The sequence below is a fragment of the Ovis canadensis genome, chromosome 2, assembly GCF_042477335.2.
Source record: "Ovis canadensis isolate MfBH-ARS-UI-01 breed Bighorn chromosome 2, ARS-UI_OviCan_v2, whole genome shotgun sequence".
Taxonomy (NCBI): domain Eukaryota; kingdom Metazoa; phylum Chordata; class Mammalia; order Artiodactyla; family Bovidae; genus Ovis; species Ovis canadensis.
Window position 1 is genome coordinate 225,272,673 of NC_091246.1, and position 16,606 is coordinate 225,289,278.

The window sequence follows — 16,606 nt, forward strand, 5'->3', positions numbered from 1 at the left end:
ACATTGTAGACAGACGCTTTACCATCTGAGCCACCAGGGAAGTCCTGGGCAGGTGTATCTCTCTGTCTCCCAACCTCTCTCAGTTTCTCTCTCTACCTCTCCCTCATTTAATGGGCCTAACTCACAGTGAGGCAAGCAGCTAACTAGTCTCAGAGGCACCCCTGCCCACAGTTGCTCAAGCTCTGTCCCAGGGTGCTAAGATGTGTTTCATGACAAGCATCCTAGGCTCAAACCCACTGTTCAGGGGTCTCTGGGCGGAGAGGAGACAGCAAAGTGCAAAGTGTGTCCACCCTGCAAACAAATGGATGCACAATGCTGGGCTGCCCACTTCCCTCCCTGCGCCTTTACACTCTTAACCCTATAAAATGAAGATGGTAGTCAGAGCACCTACCTTGCAAGTTTGCTGTGCACGTTAAGATAAATGGGGGTGACTTACCACATAGCACTCAAATGCTCACAGCTTTTATCATCCTTTCAACTTGAGGTTAGGGGAGGTCTCTCGGACCCCCAGAAAATGACAGTTCTGTTGGCAGGCACCACGGACCTTATGGTCTGGCCCAAAGACAGTGGGGAATGCTGGAAGCTTTGGGGGTGGGGAGCGAGAGAGAAGTGTGGCTCCATCACCATGCTGAGGGAAGACTGTCTGGGGCAGAGCCTTCACCATCCCATTTTGCAGATGAGGAGACTGAGGCCAAAGAGCCAAGGCCCTCAACCAGCTAAGCTCTTCACCCCAAGCCCAGTGATCCTGCCTCTTCAACAGGTCAACTTGGAGTTTAGCAGAAATGCTCAGGGGGTGCTGGGGAGCAGTGACTGAAGAAGGAGGCAAGATTCTGAAACACCCCCTCCACTGATCCATCAATGGGTGGCATGGGGTGTCCACCTGGGCTACAGGCCTCCACACTGACCAGTCCTGTAATTCCCCTGAGTTTCACGTTTTCCAAATCCTGCCTCTTCCCTCCTCCCTCCCCCTGGAAAGCCATGCTAGGCAGGCCTCTCCCAAGCCCCTGTTTACAAAATTATAAGCTTCCTTTGTCCCCAGCCTCCTCTGGTTGCAATAACACTCATCAGCTCTCCGGCTCTCCAGAGTTTTCAGGGGCATGGAAAATGTGACTTCACATCTCAAGGATTTTCTGCCTTAACAAAATGGTATTGGGGAAAGAAAAAGAAAAAGAATGATTTTTGCCCATCCTTAGGAGAAAAGGTACCAGAGATCCCGCCTCTCAGCCGAGAGGTAGAACCAGAAGCCTCCAGCAGGTCCAGCAGGGACAGCCAAGGGACTTCACTTACCCCACGGGCTGGGTGGGCTCTGAGGGAAGCAGGGAGAGAAAGGGTCCCTGAAGAGAAGTTTCAAAAGTGCAAGTAAACTCATCTGCCTCGCTATTTGCCGACTTGACTAATTTACGATTTCTGCACTTGGGTATTTGTTCAGCCCATCAGCCAACTACTTACTTGCTCCAGATGTTTACAGTAAGGGGCTCCAGAGTCGACCACCTGGATGAGTGTCCTGCTCTGCCACCTGCTAGCTTCTTCACGTTGATGACAGATGGCACCTCTCCAAGCCTCAGTTTTCTCATCTGTAAAGTGGAGACAATAGACTACCGATTTCATAGGCTGTTGTGAGAACTCCTGAGATAACATATGCAAAGTGGCTTCAAAGTACGCCTAGCAGATCATACGCGCTCAACAAATGGTGGCTATTACTGTTGTCATCCACTCCAGCCAACCTTCCCCAGGAGGACCAACATGTCCAATCCTGCTGGGGCTGCCGATCTCAAGGCATCTGCTGTCTAGAGACCCGGCCCTGGGCTGTCCCAGTCAAGACCATCATTCAGGCCTTCCACAGTGGGGAGACCCTGTCAGGTGGCCTGGCCCATAAGGAGAAGGGCTCCCAAGCCTGTACGGTGGGCCAGGCTCTGTGCGGGAGCTACAGGAATTTCAGAAATAGCAACTCTACATTGTCTCCACAAATTCAGGTGGGCAACAAATGTCATTTTTAAAAATGTCTTTGAATCAAGTTAAATCTGTCTCTGAGCCCATGTCCCACCTGGAGGGAGGAAAGTCAGTCTCCATCGTTAATGAGATGCCCACCCAACCTCTCTCTCACCAGCATGCACGGTGAAGGGAGCACACGTGGTCACTGGCCATTTGTCCCCACTGGTTACTGCAGGGACACCTGGCCAAGGCCACACAGTCCTCGGGAGCCCAGAGGCTCTGCTGCCTCTGAGCCAATGACTACCAAAGAAACCCAGCCCCAGAAACATCACACAGTCTGCCCAAGGGTCCTGTCCACCACAGGCACTGCCAGGGGAGCAGGCACTGAGCCTTGGGACTCCTCCCTCAAAGGTACTCACGGCTCAAAGAACTCGGGCTCCCGGGGGAACAAATGCAGGAGTTATAGCAATTCCTGCCCTCTACCCAGTAGCGCCAGCCTCCAAAGGCTGCTGTTAAAAACGAGCCAGCTGTCGACATGGGAACGAGGGGTGGTGCAGGGAAAAACGTGGGGGGAACAGAACATGGAGCCCCCTCTCTCACAGAAGCATATGGCATGGCCCCACCTCCAAAGAGGTGACTTCCAGGGGACATGACTGGACATCACCACCTTCTCCCCTTACCCACAGACACAGGAGCGGTAAGCCACCGGTGGTTTCGCAGACATAGCAAAAAGCCCTCCAGGAGGCCTGTCTGTCCTCTCCTGAGTCTTTCTGAACGCCTGCCCTCTCATTGTCCCCTGTGTACAGACACCCTGGAAAGGTCTGTGCCTACTGAGATCAGTTGACTTGTCACCATGACCTCTGTGAGGTCAGGGGGACAGGACAAAGTTAAGTTTTTATCAGGAAGCCGTGCTGGTCCAGGGAAGAACTTGGAATTTATTTAGAACCTACTGTGTACTGGGTGGTTCTACAAATATCCTCCCTGTTCATTGCAACTGCACAAAATGAGCACTGTTGCTCTCTGTTGCTAAGGAGGAAACAACTGTCCAGCAGGGAGAAGGGTCAAGGTCACACCACAGCAGGGGGAAGGGTCAAGGTCATGCGCCACAGCAGGGGGAAGGGTCGGGGTCAAGCCACAGAATGAGGGAGCTGAGACAGACACTCCACCGGTGCTCACTAACACAGTAACCATGCCACGACTTACGCTGCTGCAACTGTTACCAAGTCCAAACTCGCTCTGCTTGCTGCACGACAGGGAGATGAATCCGAGTAAGGAGGTGTTGAGGCAAGGAACATGACAAAGTCAAAAAGCCGGCTGACCTGACCGAGAAGATGGGAAACTAACATTTCAGAATCATCATCTTATCAGGGTCTGGATGCCAGGTTCTTTATAGAACAGAGATGGGGAGAGGCAAGGAAACATAATTAAAAGGCCATTAATCTTGCAAATATCTCCTAGAATGGCAAGCCTCTCCGGGAGGGCATGTGTTAATTTCTTCCTTCCTATAGCCATCTGCAGGTGGACAGGGTACTGAACAAAGGCCCTTCGTTTAATGTTCAAGCAGAGGAGCTGGGTTCCCCAAGGCAGGCCAGTATGTATAAACAGTATCTATTTGGTGAGCAAAAGCAACAGGAAGCCAAAGGGACCCTGGAGTCAGAATTGGCTCTTCCCTGAAAAGACTATTCCCATTTTACAGATGCCACTCGATCAAGCAGCTGACCCTGATGCCTGAGGTCTTCACCTCTACATTTTTCTCCTCTGGGTGAGGGGCTCTTGGTGGGAAAGTCCCAGCAGCTCTCAGAACTAGGGCTTGGACCAGATTCCTGAAAATGACTAGAGCACTATCCAAGGGCACTAGGGCTTTTGCAGAGACTTAACAACGCACATTATTTTGAAATAAAACTTATGAAAATGAAAATACCGACTTTGTTCAATCGATTAAAGCATTGCTTTTGATAGCAGAAGACAAAACTTCTCTATTCCTCTTCCTCTCCTCCTCTCCTTGGTCCCCGACTCCAGTCAGTGGCCTAAAATCCTTAACTCTTCTAAATGAGCAAAATATTTCAAAGATGTCACCCAAAGGTGCTGAGCGATAAACACTGGCTGTCAGAGTGAAGGTCCCCTTCCTTGGACAGATGAGAAAACAGGTCCAGTTGACAGGAGCCCAGGGTTAGGCACACACGTGTGTGCACATTCACAAGTCATGCACACTTGAGCTGGGGCCTGCACGGCCAGCATGTGCCCTCCAGGTCGTACACACCCACACTGTACACACCACACACGCAGCAGCAACCTCTCCTTTAGCCCATACCTCCCCCCTCCCTCCCCTCGGCCCCCGGACGCTTTGGAGCTCACTCGTGCGTAACGACTGCCCCCTAGTGGACATCAGGCCACCACAACACCTGAGCTGCGATTAAGTCCGCCTGACATAAACCCCATGATGGAGGGTGCCCTGGGGACTGGACTGCTCTGGGTCAGGGATCTTAGGAAAAGAGGAAGAAGACAGCAGAGACTTAGTGTTGCAGGTCAAGTTCCACAAGAGGCTGACTCTGAGGAGAAGAGCAACAGGAAATGTACTGGGAGCTTTCCAAGGATCAACACCTGTGCTGGGAGGAGACAGAGCTTGAACCCGTGGGAGCACTAAAGCTGGGATGGCCCTTCAAGAGGGCTACCAGATTTAACAAAGGAAACCCCAGGCTCCTCAATCAAACTGGACTTTCAGATAAACAGTGAATGATTTTTTAGCATAAGAATGTTCCATGCAAAGTGAAGATTACTAAGTGTCTTCAGTCATGTCCAACTCTTTGCGACCCTATAGACTGCAGCCCACCAGGCTCCTCTGTCCATGGGATCCTCCAGGCAAGAATACTGGAGTGGGTTGCCATGCCCTCCTCCAGGGGATCTTCAGGACCCAGGGATTGAACCCATGTTTCTTACACCTACCTGCGCTGGCAGGCGGGTTCTTTACCACTAGTGCCACCTGGGAAGCCTGATTTAAAGTATACAGGAGGTTACATGCAGTGTGTGCTTAAGCTCTCAGGCGTGTCGGCCTCTTTGCAACCCATGGGCTGTAGCCTGCCAGGCTCCCCTGTCCAAGGAATTCTCCAGGCAAGGATGCTAGAGTGGGTAGCCTTTCCCTTCTCCAGGGCATCTTCCCGACTCAGGGATCAAAGCTCGGTCTCCTACATTGCAGGTGGATTCTTTACTGTCTGAACCATGCAGGGAAGCCTGTCATGTGCAATACTATGCCCTATAGAGACCTGAGCATCCATAGATTCTGGTATCTGCAGGAGTCCAGGAACCAACCCCCAAATATACTGAGGGATGACTGTACTCAGGGTAATCGGAGGTGATGAAGTCAGGAGGGAGGAGCCCTCATGAATGTAATTAATGTTCTCCAAGAGACCCCGCAGAGCTCCCTTGGGCCTCTGGCCTGTGAGAACACAGCAGGAAGACACTGCCTGTGAACGGGAGGATGGCCCTCACTGGAACACGGTCATGCTGGCTCCTTGGCCTTGAACTCCCAGCCTCCAGAGCTGTGAGCAATAAGCTTCTGTTGTTTATCAACTACCCAGACTGTGGCACTTTGGTATAGCAGGCCAAATGGACTGTCATGACTTAAACTGTCCAATGTGAAAGCGGAGGCTAGAAGAACGGATTAAAACAAGTGACCTAACACACCTTAAATATAAAGACAGGGATACATTGAAGTTAAATACATGAACTGAAAAGATATACCATACAGGACCGTATGAGGGCTGGAGTAGTTATATAAATATCTGATAAAATAGACTTGAAGATATTACCAAAAATAGAGATACTTTATAAGGACGGAAGGATCAATTCACTGGGAAGACCAATAACCATACATGCGTATACAACTATCAGAAGGGCTTCGAATTACACAATGCAAAATTTGACAGAATTAAAAGTAAAAAGAAACAACTGCGCAGTCATCACAGGAGATTTTAACATCCCCCTTTTGACAATTGATAGACTGACTAGACAAGATCGTCAGTGAAGAGCTGTAAAGGTAAAGATGTTATTCAAGGGTCTGAATGATAGCTTGAACCACGTTATCGTAACTGGTAGTTAGAGACACTGTGCCCAACTAGAACACACATTCACAGTAACTCCATGTGTTATGTCCACAAGATGGACCACAAAGCAAGCATCAGTAGATTTAAAAGAATTGAAATCATACAGAATATCTCTCCAACACAACTAAATTAAATTTTAAAATCAAAAATTCTAAGATAGCCAGAAAAAAAAAAGGCTCATGACAAGATTCTTTTTTAGTTTCTTTTTAATTAATTGATTTATTTTAATTGGAGGCTAATTACTTTACAAAGTTGTAGTGGGTTTTGCCAAACATCAACGTGAAGCAGCCATGGGCGCACATGTGTTCCCCATCCAGAACCCCCCTCCCACCTCCCTCCCCATCCCATCCCCCAGGGTCATCCTGGCGCACCAGCCCTGAGCACCCTGTCTCATGCATCAAACCTGGACCAGCAATCCGCTTCACATATGATAATATACATGTTTCAATGCTACCCTGTCAAATCATCCCACCCTCGCCCTCTCCCACAGAGTCCGAAAGACTGTTCTATACATCTGTGTCTCTTTTGCTGTCTCACATATAGGGTCATCGTTACTATCTTTCTAAATGCCATATATATGTGTTAGTATACTGTATTGGTGTTTTTCTTTCTGACTTACTTCAGTCTGTATAGCTCCAGTTTCATCCACCTTATTAGAACTGATTCAAATGTATTCTTTTTAATGGCTGAGTAATACTCCATTGTGTATATGTACCACCGCTTTCTTATCCATTCGTCTGCTGATGGACATCTAGGTTGCTTCCATGTCCTGGCCATTGTAAACAGTGCTGTGAGCAACGTTGAGGTACACGTGTCTCTTTTGATTCTGGTTTCCTTGGTGTGTATGCCCAGCAGTGGGATTGCTGGGTCATATGGCAGTTCTCTTTCCAGTTTTTTTAAGGAATCTCCACACTGTTCTCCATAGTGGCTGTACTAGTTTGCATTCCCACTGACAGTGTAAGAGGGTTCCCTTTTCTCCACACCCTCTCCAGCATCTATTGTTTGTAGACTTTTTGATAGCAGCCATTCTTACTGGTATGAGATGGTACCTCATTGTGGTTTTGATTTGCATTCCTCTGATAATGAGTGATGTTGAGTATTTCTTCATGGGTTTGTTAGCCATCTGTATGTCTTCTTTGGAGAAATGTCTGTTTAGTTCTTTGGCCCATTTTTTGATTGGATTGTTTATTTTTCCGGAATTGAGCTGCACAAGCAGCTTGTACATTTTTGAGATTAATTCTTTGTCAGTTGCTTCGTTTGCTATTATTTTCTCCCATTCTGAAGTCTGTCTTTTCACCTTGCTTATGGTCCCATCACTTCATGGGAATTAGATGGGGAAACAGTGGAAACAGTATCAGGCTTTATTTTGGGGGGCTCCAAAATCACTGCAGATGGTGATTGCAGCCATGAAATTTAAAGACACTTACTCCTTGGAAGGAAAGTTATCACCAACCTAGATAGCATATTCAAAAACAAAGACATTACTTTGCCACAAAGGTCCATCTAGTCAAGGCTATGGTTTTTCCAGTGGTCATGTATGGATGTGAGAATTGGACTGCGAGGAAAGCTGAGTGCCAAAGAATTGATGTTTTTGAACTGCGGTGTTGGAGAAGACCCTTGAGAGTCCCCTGGACTACAAGGAGATCCAACCAGTCCATTCTAAGGGAGATCAGTCCTGGGTGTTCTTTGGAAGGACTGATGCTAAAGCTGAAACTCCAAAACTTTGGCCACCTCATGCAAAGAGTTGACTCATTGGAAAAGACTCTGATGCTGGGAGGGATTGGGGGCAGGAGGAGAAGGGGACGACAGAGGATGAGATGGCTGGGTGGCATCACCGACTCGATGGACATGAGTTTGAGTAAACTCTGGGAGTTGGTGATGGACAGGGAGGCTGCGATTCATGGGATCGCAAAGAGTCAGACACGACTGAGCGACTAAACTGAACTGAACTGAACTGATAGTTTCCTTCATTGTGCAAAAGTCTTTTAAGTTTAATTAGGTCCCATTTGTTTATTTTTGCTTTTATTTCCATTACTCTGGGAGGTGGATCATAGAAGATCCTGCTGTGATTTATGTCAGAGAGTGTTTTGCTTATGTTTTCCTCTAGGAGTTTTATAGTTTCTGCTCTTATGTTTAGATCTTTAATCCATTTCCAGTTTGCTTTTGTATATGGTGTTAGAAAGTGTTCTAGTTTCATTCTTTTACAAGTGGTTAACCAGTTTTCCCAGCACCACTTGTTAAAGAGATTGTCTTCTCCATTGTATATTCTTGCCTCCTTTGTCGAAGATAAGGTGTCCATAGGTGCATGGATTTATCTCTTCTTAGCACAAGCATTAGGAAATTTAAAATTAGAAAGACTGACACCACCAAATGTTGGTAAGGAAGTGGAGCAACTGGAACCCACATACATTACTGGAAGAAATGTAAAATGATACAAACACTTCCAAAAACTGTTTGGTAGTTCATTAGAAAATTGCAAATATTCTGACCATACGACCCAGCCACCCATACTTCAGTATTTATCTAAGAAAAATAAAAGCATTAAGTCCACTATAAGGCTTGCACAGGCTCATACAGCTTTATTCTTGTTTGCCAAATGAAGTGAAAACAACCTAAGTAGCCATCATTTAAGCGAATGGATAAACAAAAATGGTGTATCTATACAAAAGAGAACTACTTGGCAGTAAAAAGAAAAACTAAAGGAGCAGATTACTGAAAAACACCAAAAAAGACTGAATATCGAAATCAATATGCAGGGTGAAAGAAGCTAAAACTAAAAGAGTATATATGATATGCAGCTCCGTTCAATTCGATCGCTCAGTTGTGTCTGACTCTTTGCAACCCCAAAGACTACAGCACACCAGGCCTCCCTGTCCATCACCAACTCCCAGAGCTTGCTCAGACTTATGTCCATCGAGTCAGTGATGCCATCCAACCATCTCACCCTCTGTTGTCCCCTTCTCCTCCTGCCTTAAATCTTTCCCAGCATCAGGGTCTTTTCAAATGAGTCAGCTCTTCGCATCAGGTGGCCAAAGTATTGGAGTTTCAGCTTTAGCATCAGTCCTTCCAATAAATACTCAGGATTGATCTCTTTTAGGACTGACTGGTTGGATCACCTTGTAGTCCAAGGGACTCTCAAGAGTCTTCTCCAACACCACAGTTCAAAAGCATCAATTCTTCGGTGCTTAGCTTTCTTTTTGTCCAACTCTCACATGCATACATAATTACTGGAAAAACCATAGCCTTGACTAGATGGACCTTTGTTGGCAAAGTAATGTCTCTGCTTTTTAATATGCTGCCTAGGTTGGTCATAACTTCCTTTCCAAGGAGCAAGCATCTTTTAATTTCATGGCTGCAATCACCATCTGCAGTGATTTTGGAGCCCCCCAAAATGAAGTCTCTCACTGTTTCCACTGTTTCCCCATTTATTTGCCATGAAGTGATGGGACCAGATGCCATGATCATAGTTTTCTGAATGTTTACCTTTAAGCCAATGTTTTCACTCTCCTCTTTCATTTTCATCAAGAGGCTTTTTAGTTCCTCTTCACTTTCTGCCATAAGGGTGGTGTCATCTGCATATCTCAAGTTATTGATATTTCTCCCGGCAATCTTGATTCCAGCTTGTGCCTCATCCAGCCCAGCGTTTCTCATGATGTACTCTGTATCAAAGTTAAATCAGCAGGGTGACAATATACAGCCTTGACGTACTCCTTTTCCTATTTGGAACCGGTCTGTTGTTCCATGTCCAGTTCTAACTGTTGCTTCCTGACCTGCATACAGATTTCTCAAGAGGCAGGTTAGGTGGTCTGGTATTCCCATCTCTTTCAGAATTTTCCTCAGTTTGTTGTGATCCACACAGTCAAAGGCTTTGGCATAGTCAATAAAGCAGAAGCAGATTTTTTCTGGAACTCTCTTGCTTTTTAGATGATCCAAAGGATGTTGGCAATTTGATCTCTGGTTCCTCTGCTATTGTTGAAGCCTGGCTTGGAGAATTTTGAGCATTACTTTACTAGCATGTGAGATGAGTGTAACTGTGCGGTAGTTTGAGCATTCTTTGGCATTGCCTTTCTTTGGGATTGGAATGAAAACTGACCTTTTCCAGTCCTGTGGCCACTGCTGAGTTTTCCAAATGTGCTGGCATATTGAGTGCAGCACTTTCACAGCATCATCTTTCAGGATTTGAAATAGCTCAACTGGAATTCCATCGCCTCCACTAGCTTTGTTCATAGTGATGCTTCCTAAGGCCCACTTAACTTTACCTTCCAGGATGTCTGGCTCTAGGTGAGTGATCACACCATCCTGATTATCTTGGTCGTGAAGATCTTTTTTGTATAGTTCTTCTATGTATTCCTGCCCCCTCTTCTTAATATCTTCTGCTTCTGTTAGGTCCATACCATTTCTGTCCTTTATTGTGCCTATCCTTGCATGAAATGTTCCCTTGGTATCTCTAATTTTCTTGAAGAGATCTCTAGTCTTTCCCATTCTATTGTTTTCCTCTTTCTTTGCATTGATCACTGAGGAAGGCTTTCTTATCTCGCCTTGCTATTCTTTGGAACTCTGCATTCAAATGGGTATATCTTTCTTTTTCTCCTTTACCTTTCACTTCTCTTCTTTTCACAGCTATTTGTAAGGCCTCCTCAGACAACCATTTGGCCTTTTGCATTTCTTTTTCTTGGGGATGGTCTTGATCCCTGCCTCCTGTACAGTGTCACATATGGTATTACTCCATTTATAAAAAAAATTCTAGGAAATTCAAACTAATATTTAGGGATAGAATTAGCAGTTGCCAGAGACTAGGAGTAGAAGGAAGGGCATACTATAAAGAGGAATGAGGACCCTTTTGAGGTTAATAGAAAAGGACCTCATCTTAATTATGGTCATAGTTTCACAGCTATCTATATCTGATGAGAGTATACATTTCAAGGGAATCAATCTATAGGATATTACTTATACCTCAAAATTGCTTTTTGTAATTTCAGCATAAAAAAATTTAAAACATGATCAAATGGGACCATTCCAGGAATACCAGGATAACTCATTGTTAGAAAAGCCGTTAATATGATAGATAATGTTGAGACGATTTAACAGATGGAATTATTTCCATACATACTGGAAAACATTTGACTAAACCCTGGATCTGCTCATGATACAAAAATTTAAATTAAGTAAATAGAAATGTATGGAAATTTCCTTTACATGTTAAAATACCTTTAACAGAGAGTCACAGAAGACATTCATGATTAAGTCAGCAATAAGGTAAGAATTACTATATTTGCTTCCTATTGCTTCTCTAACAAATCACCACAAACTTCATGGCTTAAATCAACACAAAGGTATTATCTTACAATTCTGGAATGAGTCACACTGATTAAAATCCAGGTGCTGGTGGGCCTCTGTTGCTTCTAGGGGCTCTATGAGGGAGTCGGGTTCTTCCTCTCTCCAGCTTCCTGTGGCCAGCTGTGCTCCTTGGCTCACATAATCACATCACTCTGATCTCTGCTTCATGCTCACATCTCTCTCCCCCTCGTCCCCCCAATCCTTCTTATCAGACCCACCCAGATAATCCAGGATAATCTAGCTCTTACCTTTAACTTAATTATATCAGCGAAGTCCCTTTTGATATGACTTTGTAGTGATTTTGGAGCCCCAAAAAAATAAAGTTTAACACTGTTTCCACTGTTTCTCCATCTATTTCCCATGGAGTGATGGGACCGGATGCCATGATCTTCGTTTTCTGAATGTTGAGCTTTAAGACAACTTTTTTACTCTCCTCTTTCACTTTCATCAAGAGGCTTTTTAGTTCCTCTTCACTTTCTGCCATACGGGTGGTGTCATCTGCATATCTCAGGTTATTGAGATTTCTCCCGGCAATCTTGATTCCAGCTTGTGTTTCTTCCAGTCCAGTGTTTCTCATGATGTACTCTGCATGTAAGTTAAATAAGCAGGGTGACAATATACAGCCTTGACGTACTCCTTTTCCTATTTGGAACCAGTCTGTTGTTCCATGTCCAGTTCTAACTGTTGCTTCCTGGCCTGCATACAGATTTCTCAAGAGACAGGTTAGGTGGTCTGATATTCCCATCTCTTTCAGAATTTTTATATCACCAAAGTATAGGGCAAAACATCAGGAAGTCATTCTCCCTACCAAAATTACCAAATGCATTCTCTGCAGACATGACTTCTGGTGATTGAGTGAACAAGATGACCTACTCAATGGATATCAGCTGATCTCTCTAGCCAGACAGCCCAGTGCTTACTCAATGGGTTCATGAACAAAGCAGCCTTGATAGCAGGGGTGGACCTCATACAAGAGCTCACACTTCCCTTCTCTGAGTTAGCCTGAGCACACAATAGCAGAGACCAATATTGAGCACCCAGTGCAATATCTCACCACCCAATTAGACACCTTCCATCATGAAAGGGGAAATGATTTGTCCTGACTGGAGTAGACACTTCCTGGAATATGAACTTGGCTTCTCTGCCTGTGGTTCCTCTGCCAGGAACATTGTTTCTCCTTCTCAACACTGCTACTGTCCAGGAAAATCATTTTAGAGCAATCGATAAAAGGCTTATTTCCACAGGGTACCCTTGAATTATCATGGGTCTCATTACCCAAAGTAGCTGGAGTAACAGAACGGTGGACTCATGTGTTGACGGTTTCATGACAACCTTAGCTTGGAGTCAACACCTTGTGAGTGCGGGATGTCATTTGCAGATGTGCTCAGAACTGGGGCTAAGACAGGCTGCTATTGTGCTTATAGCCAGAAATACACACGTGCAGGACCAAGGAATAGAAACAGAGATACCCCTGCTCTAGGAACCTAAGGGTTCCTTACAGACATTTTTTTATTTTTTTCCATTCCTTGGGCTAAGCTGACATAGAGGTCTAAGTACACAAGGTAGAAAATTGTCCCCTAGGAAAAAGAAAATGGATCCACTAAACATTGGAATAGGAACTTGTTTCCTAGCTACGTGGCTCTTTTTAAGCCATTAAATCAAAGGCATAAGAATAAGACAAAGGGAGAATAAAGTTGCCTCTGGTGGCTCAGACAGTAAAAATCTGCCTGCAGTGCAGGAGACACAGGAGACTTGAGTTCGATCCCTGGATTGGGAAGATCCCCTGGAGAAGGAAATGGCAACCCATTCCAATATTCTTGCCTGGAGAATTCCATGGACAGAGGATCCTGGAGGGCTACAGTCCATGGGGTCACAAAGAGTTGGACACAACTGAGCAACACTTTAACTTTTTCATAGGAATAAAGTTCTGTGTGTGGCAGCAGGGAAAATATGTTAAGAAACCAAGGGATCTTCTGAAGCATTTCAGATGGTCGTGTTCAGTGGCAAATAAATGGAACACCCTAACAACCCGATAGGTCTCACCCATCTCACATGCCAGCAAAGTAATGCTCAAAATTCTCCAAGTGAGGCTTCAACAGTACATGAATTGTGAACTTTCAGATGTTCAAGCTGGATTTAGAAAAGGCAGAACAACCAAAGATCAAATTGCCAACATCCATTGGATCATCGAAAAAGCAAGAGAGTTCCAGAAAAACATCTGCTTCTGCTCTATTGACTACTCCAAAGCCTTTGACAGTATCGATCACAACAAACTGCAGAAAATTCTTCAAGAAATGGGAATAACAGACCACCTTACCTGCCTCCTGAGAAATCTGTATGCAGGTCAAGAAGCAACAGTTAGAGTTGTATATGGAACAACAGACTGGTTCCAAATAAGTAAAGGAGTTCGTCAAGGCTGTATATTGTCACCCTGCTGATTTAACTTTTATGCAGAGTTCATCATGAGAAATGCTGGGCTGGATGAAGCACAAGCTGGAATCAAGATTGCCGGGAGAAATATCAATAACCTGAGATATGCAGATGACACCAACCACCCTTATGGCAGAAAGTGAAGAAGAACTAAAGAGCATCTTGATGAAAGTGAAAGAGGAGAGTGAAAAAGTTGGCTTAAAACTCAACATTTAGAAAACGAAGATCATGGCATCCAGTTCCATCACCTCACGGCAAATAGATGGGGAAACAGTGGAAACAATAAGAGACTTTATTTTGGGGGGGCTCCAAAATCACTTCAGATAGTGACTTCAGCCATGAAATTAAAAGACACTTGCTCCTTGGAAGAAAAGTTATGACCAACCTAGACAGCATATTAAAAAGCAGAGACATTATGTTGTCAACAAATATCCATCTAGTCAAAGCTATGGTTTTTCTAGGAGTCATGTATGGATGTGAGAGTTTGACTATAAAGAAAGCTGAGTGGAGAAGAATTGATGCTTTTGAACTGTGGTGTTGGAGAAGACTCCTTAGAGTCCCTTGGGCTGCAAGGAGATCCAACCCGTCCATCCTAAAGGAGATCAGTCCTGAGTATTCATTGGAAGGGCTGATGTTGAAGCTGAAACACCAATACTATGGCCACCTGATGCAAAGAGCTGACTCATTTGAAAAGACTCTGATGCTGGGAAAGATTAAGGGCAGGAGGAGAAGGGGACGACAGAGGATGAGATGGTTGCATGGCATCACTGACTCGATGGGCATGAGTTTAAGCAAGCTCTGGGAGTTGGTGATGGACAGGGAAGCCTGGCATGCTGCAGTCCATGGGGTCGCAAAGAGTTGGACACAATTGAGTGACTGAACTGAACAACCCAACAAAAACAAGACTGTCAAAGACTCAGAGCCCTCAGGAATAGTTTTGGGTCACTTCACCAGGGAAATACCCAAACAACACTACAACCTCATGGTCAACTGCAAAAAGGAGGGCCGTGACAGCCACCTATATTCTTGTACTTTCTTTGTTATTTAGAAATAATAATAACAATTTCTTATTTCTCCCTTTGGCAACCCACTCCATCATCCTTGCCTGGAAAATCTCATGGACAGAGGAGCCTGGTGGGCTGCAGTCCATAGGGTTGCAAAGAGTCAGGCACGACTGAGTGACTAACACTAACACTTACCACTAATTATAGAACATGTCTGGGTGGTTAATTACATCATTTAATCCATGGGCTACAAAATATCAAGATGGCATTGTAACTAAATAAGAGGAAGAAGGCTCATTACCCAGTGATGATTGGAATAACTAATGCAACTTTAGTTGTCTCATCAGTTTCAGAGGAGATTGCGAATGTGATTTGGTTTATATGAGATTATTGTATTGTATTTAGAAAGGGAATGTTGCTCCTGTAGAGGTTGTTTGTAGAGGTAAGTATGGGTGAAAGATGGAGTCTGATGGAGGGAGTGGGTTGGTGCTCTGCCTCCACCTCTCTCGCCCCACCCTCTGTGGTGCTTTTCTGTTTGGCAGAGGCTGGATGACTGAGCAATACATTTCCCAGGCTCCTTTGCAGCTCCGGTGTTAGATGTGGTCCATGCTCCGCCAGTCAGAGGCACTCAAGGTGTCTGAAAGCAGCGGTGGGGTCTTCCTGCTTGTTGCCTGCTGGCACACACAGCCAGGGAGATGCTGGTGTTTCTGCGGCAGCATTAACAGAAGTCTAAGTGTCCAGCCACCAGCTTCGAGAGTGTTCAGGCAGAGCTCAGAGTGCCCATCCTGCTGGTCAAGTCCAAGCACGTCTACGTGGATCTAGAGCCAGCAGTACGACTCCTTCATGAAGACAGCATCCTGGTCACAGAACTGGCAGGTGTGGCTCTGGAGATGGCAGCTCCCTCATTCCAGAAGAGTCACAGATCTCTTGGGGACTGTTTCCAAAGCAGTTCCTGAAATCTTAGGCTAGCATCTCTTTTGTTCAACCCTCCTGATAGTGTTGAAACATATTTAATAAGTTCCTTCCCAGTTAAGCGATCTAGAGTGGAATTTGTCCTGCACTAGAATCCTGACCATACAGCTGCGCTCATGTAAACACAGGATGGTGATTTTCAGCTTTTAGATTCAATCTAGAAATAAATTACTGAAGATAAAAATGAAGACTATGAACTTTGACCATATATAAATAACAAAGACTGCTAGTTATTAATTAAAATGAACCATTTTGCTTTCCTCTTCTTCCTGAGCACCTAAGTGAAATCTTTACCAAATTCCCTTGTAATAACGTGTGTCCATATGACAGAATTCCAGCCAATGGAATGTGTATGAAGTATCGTGTGCCACTTCCATGCCTGGTCCATAAACATCCCCACATACCAATGTTCCCTTTCCTTATCCTTTCCAGCTGGCTGAAAAGCTGATTATTACCATGGAAACCACATTGATTTGTCTCTGAATTTATACGGCTTCCATCAGACTGAATCAATAAATGAACTGCCAACCTGTTCATCTCCCAGTGCTGCTACATGAGCAGTAAGTAAGTTTTTATTTGTTCTTGAGACGTAGTTGTTTCCTTCCTGTTTGCATCTAATATCACCCTAACAAGTATAGTAAGTACAAGCACACATGCAAAACGTTAAATGTAAATGGATGAAGGAAATAGGCCTGAATACCTTCAATTTGGAGAAGGCAATGGCACCCCACTCCAGTACTGTTGCCTGGAAAATCCCACGGACAGAGGAGCCTGGAAGGCTGCAGTCCATGGGGTCGCTGAGGGTCGGACACAACTGAGCGACTTCACTTT